Below are 14,261 nucleotides of genomic sequence, written 5' to 3' on the forward strand. Positions count from 1 at the left end.
CAACTCTATTTCCAGCCCCTCTTTCCCTTCTTTCTGGAGAATAGGGTATCGGGCACTGAAAATTCCAAGCTTCTCATCATGACTTGGTCTTTCTGGTGACCATGCCCCACCCGGAGCCATCCAGGAGTCATCTCATTAGAACTAGAGACACTGCCATCACCCGGGAAATTCCAGGGATTTGGGAGCTCTGTGTCAGGAACCTGGATCAAAGACCAAATATTAGAACAAAAGATGCCCCTAGTGCTCTTATCACAGGAAATTGCAAGGGTTTTAGGAGCTCTGTGCCAGGAACCAGGGGCAGAGAACAATATATATTTTTTCTATTATCTCACAGTTTGTTGTTGGAAAAACGTAATATAGAATAATTTTTTAAAGCTTATTTAAAATGAAAGCAGTGCAAGGAACATGAACAATGGAATCATATCTCAGCCAGTCACTGACTGAGTGACGTGGACAACTTGCTTAACCACTTTTGCTGAAAAATTAATGACAGTCTCTACTTTTTGCAGTAGTTTTAACTAAATGACAAAATATAACTCTCAAAGAACACAATAAATGTGTGTTATCTATTAATAAATGCTAGGTACTACCAAAAACAGTCTTTATTTTTCATTTTTAAAATTACATAAAAATAATGTGAATTGATTTGGCACTTAAAAAATTTCCTTTTAAAGTACTTTGAAAGCCGTGGTCTCATTTTATCAATAACTGAGATGGGAAAAAGCTATCACTTTTGACGAATGAGAAAACCACCGTACCTTGTCATAAAATGTTAGTTCTAACAGGATTCTTAAGGATGCTCTAGTCTGACTCCTATTGTTTTAAATGAGGAGACTGAGACCCAGAAAGGTCAAAGGAATTGCTCAAGGTCACATAGCAAGTTATGGAACTTGGTTTATCTGTCAAATAGTAATCAAGCTTTTACCCTCTGCTGGCATTCTGCTAGGTATTGAGCCTGCTCTTGGTGTGGGAAATGAGTTGGGCAAGCACAGACCACAATGTTACGTTACTGTGAGTGCTGAGATGACGATGGGCTCAGGGCCCAATGAGGGCACATAAGAGGATGGAGGGGATGACTGACAGGAGTGGCACAGGAAGGCTTTCTGGGAGAAGTGGTGCCTGATCTGTGTGCTGATGCCTGAGTGCATTAATTAGAAGAAGGGCAAAGACCGTGTCTGGCCAAGGAAGCAGCATATGCAAAGCTACGGAGCCTTGACAAGGTACAGTGTGTCTGGGGAACTATGAGTAATTCAAGATGGCGGGACCCCTGGGTGGTTACAGGAGCATGGAAAGGGAGAAACTGGACAGGCTGGCTGGGGTCAGATCAGACCTTCCTGGACATTGTGTGCCCAGCCAAAGAGTTTAGAGCATGCTCCTAGACTCACGAGTATTATCCTCATTTGAAAACAAGTTCCCTGAATGTGTCCTCCTGCCAGGCTCTTTTCTCCTGCCTGGGAACTTCCCTCGAGAAGGAATTGTGTTCCGACTTTACAGACAAGGAAACCTTGCCTGGGAGTGGTTCAGTAATGTGTCTAAACGCACGGAACCAATTAGTGTGGAGGCGGGTATGGGAACCCATGTTGGCCCAACTGCAGGCATCTTTCACTGCTTTGCATACTTAATCAGAGCCGAAGGAAGAGGCGATGTGGCGAGTTCTGAGGACCGGGAGTTAATGTTGGTATAGGCTTTTGATTAAATGAAATAAGACCTTTTGAAGGCTTTGGATGAATTTCTGCCAGAAAATTATCTTTTTCTAATTCCTCAGCCAGAAAAGTGCCTAAGATAGACCCCACTTTGGGGGAGCTTGTCCTCCACCTGCTCTCTCAGGGATGATTTTTCATAGGGTCAAAGATGGAGCAACTCCAGGAGGCTCCTCCAGGAGAGGCGGAGGACGGGGCTACCAGGCTGCTGCTGATGGAAACCCCAGTGGTCCTCATGTTCCCCGCCCCCACGGGGGCTGGCTGCCAGCTCACACACTGTCCCTGTGTCCTTTTTCCTCGAAGGCTGCCTTTTTTCCTTTAAGCCAGTTTTCTTCTGTATTGGTGTGTTGGTGCAAAGGAGGAAAACGATGTGATAAAAACTGGGTCACACATTCCATTCAGTATGCCTGAAGTGCTCAAACGAAGTTAATATGATTTTTAAGAGCTCTTTAGATCTCTACTTGGAAACTATCATTGAGTTATTCTACTGCCTTAAATAATATCACTTTTTCATGAACAAGTCATACAAACTCTTCTAACCTCAGAGTTACCTAAACTGTGAAATGGAGAGGGTTGAATAACGCAGCATAACATAACATTTAAGGTTTTTAAAATAAAGGTCTGCAGAATACAAATTATGTAGATAAATAGATACATATTTTAAGGCAAGAATGTAGAAGCAACTTGATCATGCAGACCATAAGCTCTTCAAGGGCAGGGACCACCTTTGTAATTTCTTCTGATTCCTCCTAATGCTTGGTGCTTAGCACCGAGCAGGTGTTCAGTAAGCCTCGTTGGCTGTCAAGCCCAGTGTTAAGATGCAGAGGCTTTATTTGTCTGCACGAATCTGTGCTAGGGACCACCCCTGCCAAAATAGGCCAGGGAATTAAAGATTCTATAATTAGACATACAGTGTTGCACCAGGCACTCTGTGTCCCTGCTTGTCAACGTGTTACCGTGATGACGTAGTGACAGTTGCCAGTCTCTCTGGGGTCTGTGTTCAGCTGATGGGAATGTTAACTTCACTTTATTTTTATTCTTGGCAGAGGAAGAACTCATCATTCAAGCCCATTAAGCCACTGCAGACGGACTGTCATTTTATAACTCAAGAAAGGGACTTTTTCCCTCCTTAAACTACAAGTAATGGGTTGGGGGTGTAAATCAGAAACTGAAAAAAAAAAAGTCAGTCTGTTTGTGAAGTCAAACAAACGCAGTGTGAGTAGTCCAAAAAAGGAGACTGTGTGAGCAATTTAATCCCATTTATCAAGAACTTATTATGTGTCAGGAATTTTGTGTAGGATATGTTATTATCCCAGTTTATCCTCACATGAACCCCATGGCAATGCTGGCATGTTACTTGCCCATTTTTCAGATGAGAAAACAGGTTCAGAGAGATGAAGTAGCTTGCCCAAGTTCACATAAATGGTAATTGGTGAGAGAGGCGGTCTCTCTGATCCCCAAGCTGCCATGCTTCATCACTGTCCTCGCCTCTCCCCACCTCCTTTTCTCACTCCCGTTCTCCCCTCTCCTATTTCATAGGAGAGGGAGGCAGGCAGTGGTGTGTTTTGGCAGTCACTCCTCTTCTGCCTTCTCCCTGTCTATAGCTTGAACAGATAAATTAGTAGTTTTCTGAAAAACATGCTACGCTTCTTCTGTTTGTAGGCTTTTCTCTGTAGCATTCTGGGAGCTGTATGTATTTCATAATTTTTACAAGTGATTTCCTCTTTCATCCCTATTATTTTAGTCAAAGAAAGAAAAAAGAGCTAGGATTGGGAATAATAGCAATCATAAAGACATATCAGTGTTTACAGTTGAGAGTTACTGTTTTACTTGATCCTCATGACAAACCCTGGGAGGCAAGTGGGGTAAGATGGCTAATCCTCAATTTACACCCAAGGAAGGGGAACCCCATGTTTTAAAGGACAAGCACAAGATCACTCAGACAGTGAAGAAAACACTGCACTCGAGTCCAGACCACTGGCTCTGAGTTTGGGATTCTTGAAAATACAGAGTAGTGTGATTTCAATACTGAATTTCCAGAGCTTTCTGGGGGATTTGGGACTGATGGCAACCTGACTTCATCCCACTTCCCCACCATTCCCAACTCTAAATCTAGTTGTCAGTCCTGACCCAAGCAGCTTCCGGGGCGGCTCAGAGCAATTTAGGCCTTAGGCTCCACGGGAATTCCAACAACTGGGAGAGGCCCCAAAGAGCAGACACGGAAAAACAACAACATACAAGAGAATGCCTCAGCCAAATAGACAAAGATCAAACAGAACAACGCGAATAAAGTAGAGCAGCCTGGGAGATATTTGCTGCCTTTAATTAAGGAAATAAGACCAGTTGAGGGAATTCATAGATAGCTCAAAAAAGGCTTTCCAACTAAAATTTGTGACTTGTGAACTAAAATCCTCAGTAAACAATTTGAAGGAGAGGATGGACACTGTGAAACTCAAAATAATAATTTGGAAGACCAAGTGAAAGAAAAAATCTTAAAGCAAAAATAAAAGCCAAATGACAAAACAAACAAACAATAACACCAAGGGGAGAAGATAAGAGATTTGGAGAACAGATCCTGATGGTCAACATGTGACTATGAGGAGTATAAAAAGGAGAAAATAGAAGACATGGAGGAGAAGCAATAACAAAACAAAGAATAGGAGACAATTTTGCTGAGTTGAGGCTGCTGAAGAAATCTAAGAGAAGACCATGGGTGATGGGCAGCTCCTCTGGTCCATGGGATTCAGACTCTGTCTGATCAGTATCGATCTGACTTGTTCCTGTGTATTGAACATTATGTGAATGTACGTGTATAAGCTTATAGTATGAGGTATGAAGAGACACATGTGGGGAGAAATGTATACATATAATTTGAATTCCTACAGGTGAGTGGATGTGTATGTTTGTATGTATGTGTGTGTGTGCATGTATATATGCATATATGTATGTGTGTGTGTGTGTGTGTGTGTGTGTGTATATATATATTTGTTTGTCTGTCTCTTCCCCCCTACCATGGTGGCTTGTATCTCTGGATACAACCTAGAAAGGACCTAAGATTGGTGACTGATACACTTTTGCCTTTCTGTCCCATTTCTTTCTGTTTGTACTCTGGCCAGAACTTGAGGCCCTTGATAAATATCTGTTGAATATTGGCTGCTTAGGGAGGGAAAGAAACCATGAGAAATGATCTTGTTGGTGGGGGGAGTGGCCAACAATTTTCCCTTAAAGTCACAGCTGCCCCAGGCAAAACTGTGAAGTGGCAGTTGTTCCCATCCACTCATCTGTCCACTCCTGCCCCAGGACTTTAAAGCTCCTTCTGCCATCTTTCTCTCAGCTATTTGTCACCAGAGTTCCCCAATCCAAATCATGACTTTCATATGCAAACCCTCCCAAAGCTGTTTGTGCTTGATCCTTTGGTTCAAATCTGAAAAAAACCCTAAAAGAACAACTTTTAAAGAGGTGAAATTTCAGGTATTATCAGATCCTAAAGAAAGTATTTGGAGTCAGGAGAGCCTTTCACGAGCTCCTTGAATAACAGAAACTGACCCCTAGAAGAATCGTTAAACAAGAAATGCTAGCAAGTTGCAAGGGCAGACTCATTCAGCCCACGCGCAAATGGGCTGAGCCAACAGTCTGAAGTTTGGGTGGTGTCCACATGGCTAATCAGGCAGATGTCGATACAATTTCACTTTCTACTCCTGCTCTGAATTGCCCAGTTCTAGAGTGGCCAACTGTGTGTAAGATGCTTGGGCTTCTTTTAAAATGGATCCAAGAAAGGGCTGATAGATGAACGCACAGCATGGATGGAGGAATATTCAATGGGGAGACACTGAGCAGAAAGAAAAGTAAGCAAACAGCTGAGAGGGCTTCGTATTAGTACTGATTTAGGCATTAAGGGGAAACTGACAACACAATGAAAGCAGCAGTCAAAGACCTTGGTTGGAGGAACAGAGAGTAATAAGGCAGAGTTAAAGACCTGTAAGACACACAGCACCAGTGCCTCCCCAGAGCCAGGCCTCGGCAGCACCTACCTAGGAGAGTGAGGAGGAGGGTGAGCTGGTGGGGAGGGAGGAGCAGGTGCCGGGGCTGTGTGGGTGAGGCCGGTAACTGAGAGGAGAACCTCAGAATTGGATTTGTCCCCAGATTTCCTTTACTCCACATCAACATGGGAAACTTAGAGGAGTTGAAGGGGTGAAGGGCCTGCAGAGTGGGGCCACATTGCCTGCTCAGGCCGGGCCACTGTCGCCGTCTCTTTTCACTTGCCTCCCAGGTGATTTAGTGTCTGGCCCAAAGAGAATGGTGAATGATTGTGGAATGCCGGTTGTTTGTATGAAGTTGGGTCCACGTTTAGTTGAGCCTTGACTGGTGGTGATTTTTCTGCTTCCTTATTCTCAAGACAGAGGCCGAAGCTGGGAAGTGACAATCTCTCCTTGACTGCACTTTAGTCAGGCTCCTCGAAATTCTCTTCCCAAGTGGGCCTTGATTTTTGGATTTCCATGTTTGTGTTTGCATTGCCCAGTTTTAGAAGAATCCTGTTGAGTTGGTTTAGCAGAATCTCTCATCCTCGACATCTGATCACCCTTCATATCTGACCAAATTCCTCATTCCCCACCATCCCCCGGGTGGTATTTGATCACCCTGGCCTGCCTTCAGCAGGAATCTTGTTAGGTTGACTTAGCTAGAATCCCCTTCACCCCTGATGTTTCCTCTCAGTAATTTTCCATCCACCAACACACACATGCACATCCTTCTCATTGGCTATAAAATCCCCACTTTTCCTGGTTACATTCAGAGTTGAGCTCAATCTCTCTTCTTTACTGCAAAACCCCAATGCAGTAGTCCCTGTATCTATCCTAAGAGTCTCCCTGAATAAAGTCTGCCTTACTCTTTTCATAAGTATCATGAATAATTTTTTTTTAACAGAAGAGAGAGTCAGTTATCTCCTGACAATCTGGGGAAAAAGCAAAAGCAAATGAGCTGAACTGAGGCACCCAAGAAATCACTAAGAGTGAAAGCATGGTGTTGAGATCCAAGGGGGTATTTTATTCACTGTGGTCCTTAAATTTCTCTTCTCTCTTTCTTCTTCTTCCCCTACCAAACCTCTCTCTCTCAAACCCCAAATTTGGATAAATTAATACCTGCAACATTTTGAAGATGAAGCCAGACTTTTGAAGCCTAGTTTAGGCCTTCATTACTTCTGCCCTTGATCAATGCTTCCCAGACTTTAATGTGCATTCATATTGCACGGAGAGCTTGTTAAATGCAGATTCTGATGTAGTAGGTCTGGGGTGGGGCCCTAGATTCTGCGTTTCTAACAGGATCTCAGGGGATACCCGTGCTGCTCATGGATCATGACTCTTGTTTCCCCTCAAATTACCCAGAGAGGTCTAAAAAAATGCTGCTGCCTGGGTCCCACCAACAAATTTTCTGTTTTAACTGGTCTGGGTGTGACCTGGGCAGGGAGAGTTTTAGAAGCTCCCCAGGTGGTTTCCCTGTGCCAGCCAGGGTTGAGAACAGCTAATACAGATGTTGGAGTGGTGGTGTGGAAGTGCATGGGCCTTGCAGCCAATACACCCTGGGTTTCAACCTGGTTCTGCCATTGACTAACCAAGGAAGCTTGGGTGCGCTCCTGATGACCTGAGTCTTGGTTTTCTCATCCATTAGAATAAGAGATAATAATGTCTCCTTCTTAGAGATGTGAGACTTAAAATAAATCATGTTCAGTACCTAAAACAGTGTTAGATATATGTAATATGAATGTCTGTTTCCTTCCCTCATGTTACTTTTTAGCTCAGAAACATCTAGAACAAGACTAAAACTCATGATTTGTGGCCCAAATTTGGTCAGCAAATGAGTTTTGATTGACTCGAGTAGTATTTAAAAAAAATTTTAAGCTATCATTTAAACATCTGGAGAGTTACATAAAAACCTAGATTCTTGGCTTCTTTGGATGAATATCAAGGTCTGGTAATAACGGGTGTCATGTGGCCTGCTTGGAGCTGGGTAGCTCCTTGCCCATTTAGAGAGGGAACCACCTTGCTCTTTGACGCACATCCTTCCGCTGTCTCCTCCATGCTCCAAATGTGCGCATGTGCACCTACATTACTTTTTGGCTCAATCTATTTACATTACCTCCCCGTGCCTCACAAACTTTTGAGTTTGCCACTCCTAGCCTAAAAACTCGTGAGTTCCAATTCCTTACCTTCCAGAATCTGGTTACAAATCCCCCCCCTGTCACATAGTTTCCTCATCTTCAGGCGTCTGATACTCTGGGCACGCCACTTCTTGCCATTTGTCACACACTCCAAAATTTCACACTTTAGTGTTCAAGGTCTTCTCCCTGCTTCCTGTGGATGAAATGACCCTTTCCTTCTCCCTATTTTGATGCATCCCGGTTATTCATTTAACGGGGGAAAGTGGACGTTATGGACTGAATTGTGTCCCTTCCCAAATTCATATATTGAAGCCTCAACCCCCAGGTATTTCAGGACTCTAGAGATAGAGTAGAATGTGACTCTATTTAGAGAGAAAGCATTTAAAGAGGTAGTTAAGGTTAAATGAGGCTGTTAGAATGGCCCCTGATCCATTGTGACTGGTGTCCTTATAAGAATAGGAAAGTCTGACACAACGAAGTGACGCCAGGAATGTGAGCGCACAGGGCAAAGACCATGTGTGGACACAGCAAGAAGGCACTGCTTGCGAGCTAAAGAGAGAGGGCCCAGAATTGACAACCCTGCCAGCATCTTGATCTTGGACTTGTAGCCTCCAGAACTATGAGAAAATAAGTTTCTGTTGTTTATGCCACCCAGTCTGGGGGACTTTGTTATGGCAGTTCTAGCAAACATATACAGTGGGGAAGAAAGTTTTTTGTTTTAAATAGAATCAATTCTTTGAAAAGGGTATCTAGTTAATGACATAGAAGGGTCTAGCAGCTTTCTATGGCTTCGGTCTTTTTGTTTGTTGTGGAAAAGCTTTATCTAAAGAGATTGTCCTACCTAAAATGATCCTTTATTTTTCACTTTCCCATGTGGATACTATCCATTTTGTCATTCTTATCAGTCTCTACCATATATTGAAAAATACCAGAGGCATGAGTTGGTAGGTAGACGAGATGGCCCACAACTTTGACTGAATCCTAGTATTCTCAGTGTGTGAGGAAGGGAAATCCTCAAAACCTTCCTTGACAACTGGCCTATTTTATTTTATTTCTTTTACAGATTGGCACCTGAGCTAGCAACTGTGGCCAATCTTCTTCTTTTTTTTTTTCTTCTTTTTCTCCCCAAGTCCCCCGAGTACGTAGTTGTATATTTTAGTTGTGGGTCCTTCTAGTTGTGACATGTGGGACGCTGCCTCAGTGTGGACTGAAGAGCGGTGCCACGTCTGTGCCCAGGATTCGAACTGGCGAAACCCTGGGCCGCTGAAGCAAAGCGCGCGAACTTAACCACTCGGCCACGGGGCCGGCCCCACGACTAGCCTATTTTAAAAGGAATTCTAGGAATAGAGATTTTTCGATAGATAAGTAAACTAGTAAAAGAACCAAGGAATTAGATCATGTAGTTCTACTTTGGGTAAAAGTCATCTGGATTACTCTTTTTAGCTATAAACTTCCAAAGGACATTTTCCTAGCATCTGTTGGGATAGGCATCAACACTTGCCTCAATCTAGAAGCTCCTGGTGGCACAGTCAGATGTCCACTTCCCCTGGAATTACTCATCTTCCCAATATATTGGCCCCATCACAACTGGCCCTGTCAACCAGAGGGGGCATGTCAAAAGAAGGCTCACTCACTGGGGGAGTGAGTTTGCCTTTGAGGGGCCAGGAAAAAGAGACTAAACAGCTAGAGAAGAAGCAGTGTGGGAGGAAGTGCTAATAGCAGAAGATAAGAAGTGCCAGCAGGAGAGAAATATAGTCTCCTCCTGGGTAGCTAGATGCCTGGCTGAAACTCGGAATTCAAATATTAAGTAATGAAAGATGTGCTATTTGTTGGCAACTATCAAACTCTGCCCCAGATACTAAGTCCATGAGTCTAGAGTTCATTGCATTTCCTCTCCCTGTGGTTGAACTGGTTCTTGAACATCCAGAGAGGCTTGGGATTAAGCAGTATACGTGCACACATTCATTCATTCATTTTTTCTACAAATATTCATTGAGCCACTCTGTGCCAGGCAAGGTAGCAGGTACTGAATTATGAAGAGTAGTAGTCTTCAGAAAGCCAGACAGACAAATTCACAGCTAGGACTGTATCTATTTCCATTAACCAGATCTCCTCTATTCATTTACCTATTTCCCTATCAATAATAACAATACCTACCATTTGTTGGGTGCTTTTCATATACTGTTATTTTATCTTTACAATACCAGACAAGATAAGTACTATTATTACTATTATCCTCATTTTATGGATGAGGAAATTGTGGCTCAGAAATGTTAGCTAATTTTCCTAAGGTCACAATTAGTAGCTGGCTACTCCAGGATTTGAGTCCTGGTGTGTCTGACTCAAAACTCATGCTTTAATTGCTACTTTTTATGGTCTTTTGCATGAAATTTTCTAAATTGTCTCTATGATTATTTCCTCCGGGAGAGAATGTTTCTCAGAACAGTGGGCTGGAATCTCTGAGTTCCCATAGAGAAAAAACCATTCTTTTTGTTTAAATTCGTCTTTACATGGCCAGCACTTGAGCAATAGCACTGGGCTTTTGCTAAAATGGTACTCAACAATTGTTAGAAGACTGGCCACAGTTGAGATAAGTTTGTTGAGAAGCTCGAGTCTTAGGATATGAATTTATGACCATACTTCTCACATTTCGCAGCAAAGGCACAAGATGATCAGAGTATTGAGTGACTGGCTCTGCTGGTGACCCCTTATTCCATCTGAGGGTTCAGTCAAGTGACATTTCAGAATGACTGCCTGTTAACATGAGTGCTCTGAAACCTCCCATAGCTTTCCCTTGAAGTATTCCTCAGCTAACTCACCACTCTCTCTCTCTTCCCACAACTACACTGGATTTTCCACGGTGGGGGGTGGCAGAGAGTTGTGGTCAAGGAAGGAGATGGGACATGAGTCCACCAGTTTCCTGCTGAGTTGATAGAAGCTTTTCCTGCCTGCCCTGCCCTTAGACAGAACTGCCTGCTAAGGCATATACTCTGGGCTGGGAGAGACTGGAGCTGAGGGTAGGGCCGGAAAAGATGTGCAAACCTGTCGGGAAAATCCAAAGGAATGAAGGTTAAGTGCAGGAATTGCTGAATTTAAATGGAAATCCTTTGGGGGTGTTTTGAGGGATAGTTTATCTTTTAACTCAAGATTTAAGTTAGAAAGATTTATAGTTATAGAAAGAGGAATATTCAAATATCTTCTTTAAAAATGAACAGAAATATTCTCACCCCCGAAACTCTGCACTTAATTTTAGAATTAGTAATAAGTAAGACATCTGGATGGAACTGAACAGAAGTGATTCTGAAGAATTTTGGGAGCTGGGCATACATTTCTGCAAATGAACAGCAGGCTCTGTTTTGAAAGTATTCTTAAATATCTAAAGAGACAGCCAAGGACACATTTCCCATTCTATTCTCCTTGGGTTAGCTTCACAAACTTTTTTTCTTTAATAGACTTTATTTCCTTAGAGCAAAACTGAATGGAAGATACAGAGATTTCCCATATACCCCCTGCGCCCACACATGCATAGCCTCCTCCATTATTAACATCCCCCATCAGAGTGGGATATTTGTCACTCACAATTGATGAACTCACGTTGACCCATCTTGTTCCCCACAATCCATAGTTTACATTAGGATTCACTCTTGGTATTGTACATTTTGTGGGTTTGGAGAAATGCATAATAATCTGTATCCACCATGATAGTATCATACAGAATTGTTCTACTGCCCTAAGAATCCTCTGTGTTCCAACCATCCATCTCCTGTGCTCCCCACCACCTGCATAATTCCTGACAACCACTGATCATTTTCCTGTGTCCATAGTTTTGTCTTTTCCAGAATGTCATATAGTTGGAATCATGCAGTATGTAGCCTTTTAAGACTGGCTTCTTTCACTCAGTAATATGCATTTAAGGTTCCTCCATGTCTTTTCATGGCTTGATAGCTCGTTTCAGCGCTGAATAATCTTCCATTGCGTGGATGTCCCACAATTTATCTATTGACGTCTTGGTTGCTTCCACGTTTTGGCAATTGTGAATAAAGCTGCCGTAAACATCAGTGTGCAGGTTTTTGTGTGATGTAAGTTTTCAACTCCTTTGGGTAAATATCAAGGAGTGCAATTGCTGGATTGTGTGGTAAGAGTATGTGTAGTTTTGTAGAAAACTGCCAAACTGTCTTCCAAAGTGGCTGTACCATTTTGTATTGCCACCAGGAATGAATGAGAGTTCCTGTTGCTCCACATCCTTGCAAGCATCTGACATTGTCAGTGTTCTGGATTTTGGTTATTCTAATAGGTGTGTAGTGGTATCTCATTGTTGTTTTAATTTGCATTTCCCTGATGACATATGATGTGAAATATTTTTTCCTAAGCTAGTTTGCCATCTGCATATCTTCTTTGGTGAAGGTATACCCCAAATCAGTGTATACCTTTTAATCTGTTTATGTTCTTATTGTTGAGTTTTAAGCAACCACAGACTTTTACCAAGTGTCTTTGGGAGCAACTCCTTATGTGAGGTGATATGGTCTTAGCTCATTGCTTAGAATCAGACCCTAAAGAGGAGGGGGAAGATTTCAAACAAAGCCAACTTTTTGTAAAATCTGGTTTAGTTTAAATGAAAGGTAGAGAAGACACCTCAGATGGAGCAGCAGCTGATGGGATCAGGTTCGTCCTGAAGGGTCATGAGAAATGGGCAACCCAGAACCAGCTTTTTCCTGTTTGTCTCCGGCTTTCACAGAAGCCCTTCCAGAATCATGGGTCTCAACGGCTTCCAATGTTGTTTTGCTGAGTTCCCTTCCACAAATAATAACACGCCCAGCCTTGCTGTTGCAGTGTCCTCTGTCCAACGGCTTGCTTGAGTACAAGGTCGTGTGGATGAACACAGAACAGAGCTCTAGGAATGTTTTCTGTAGGTCAAGGAAGTTATATAGGTTTGTTTTTCAAGTCCAATTGTTTCGTTCCCAACCGCTACAGATGGCTTTGGGAGCATCAATACCAGGCATGGCATTGGATTGTGCCTCATGAGAGGAGTAAAAAAAGTGAAAGGCAGTGATTCTAAAGAAATTCCTGTGAAACGAATGAATGCATGGCCAACAAAACACACCCGTGTAAGCAGACAGTCATAAATGTGTACGATTTCTGTATGGACTGAGCTCTTTCAGAGAGAGTCCTCTAAGCTTGGACCTGGAAAGATGCTAAGGGAGAACATGTTTAAATCGTATCCCAACTGCCTTCCCCCATTTATACCTCCTCCCTCGGCTGCTGCTTGGGGTGCAGGGTAGATAATGTTCAAGTAGGTAATGTTCCAGAAGGGCCCATGGAACCTCGACTCTTGTACACGAGTGTGATGAGGTGAGTTTTTATTTTACTTGTAAAGAATCCTCTCCTTAGGTAATGGGTTACTTTGCGCCAAAAGTGCGAACTTTTCTCCTTAGAGCCCTTGTGGTCACCATCTCTGCTACATGAATGGTGTAAAAAACCTGCTGGCATTGTGAGGTGTGTAATTTCATCCTCACCATCCTTCTGGAGTACTATGTTTAGGGACTACTCTTATGCCATTTCATTGCTTAAGAAAACACTTGTGATACTGGTTAAGTTTCCAAATGTAAACATTGTCATTATGTTTCCATCACTTTATATGTTTAATTGAAGACAAAAAAAATATGGTGCAGCAGATAAGCACAGCACCTGAATAACCAGGCTGCCCGGTCCTCGCTGACGCTGGGAGCCCTGCAGCTGCGTGAGGGCAAAGATGAAGTCTGTCTGGCCCTGCTCTGTCCCATACCTGCCCCACAGCCTTGCGTATAGTAGATGCTCAATAAACATTTGTTCAGTGAAGGAGAGCAAACAGCAAATGCAATTTATCTCTCCCCCAGTCCTTAAAAATGTTCCTCTGTGCGTCTGATTCTGACATAGCCGGTATTTAATGGTCACCTGTCATGTACAAGGCTCGGTGTTTAAAATTTGTCAATTCATTTCATCCTCATAGCTTTCCTGTGAACTTGATTATAAATTCACATCTAACAATTAGAATTTTCTCACCAGACTTGAGTAGAATACATTTGTCCCAAACTTTTAGTGTAGTGTCATCTATGAAAACTTTGGCCAGGTTGGGTTAAAAATTCCTTTTGTAGGTTGACTTCAGCTCTCTGGAAGGCCAATACATTTCCTCCTGCAGCCTAACAACAGAGTGGCTCTCTGATAGTCTGAGAAGCTTTTGGCCTCTCTGGTTTCCATGTCCTTATCTTCTTTCAAAGTTAAAAAAAAAATGCATTGTGAATGTAGTAAATATGTTTTGCAAAACAATAAAATAGTACTTCAGTATATTGAAATAAAAAATTAACATGCCTGGTTCCTTCCCTCTTCCCCTGGCCTTTCTCTATGAACTGTACTTGCCATACATAGCTACC

Source organism: Equus caballus, chromosome 5, assembly GCF_041296265.1.
Source record: "Equus caballus isolate H_3958 breed thoroughbred chromosome 5, TB-T2T, whole genome shotgun sequence".
Classification (NCBI taxonomy): Eukaryota; Metazoa; Chordata; class Mammalia; order Perissodactyla; family Equidae; genus Equus; species Equus caballus.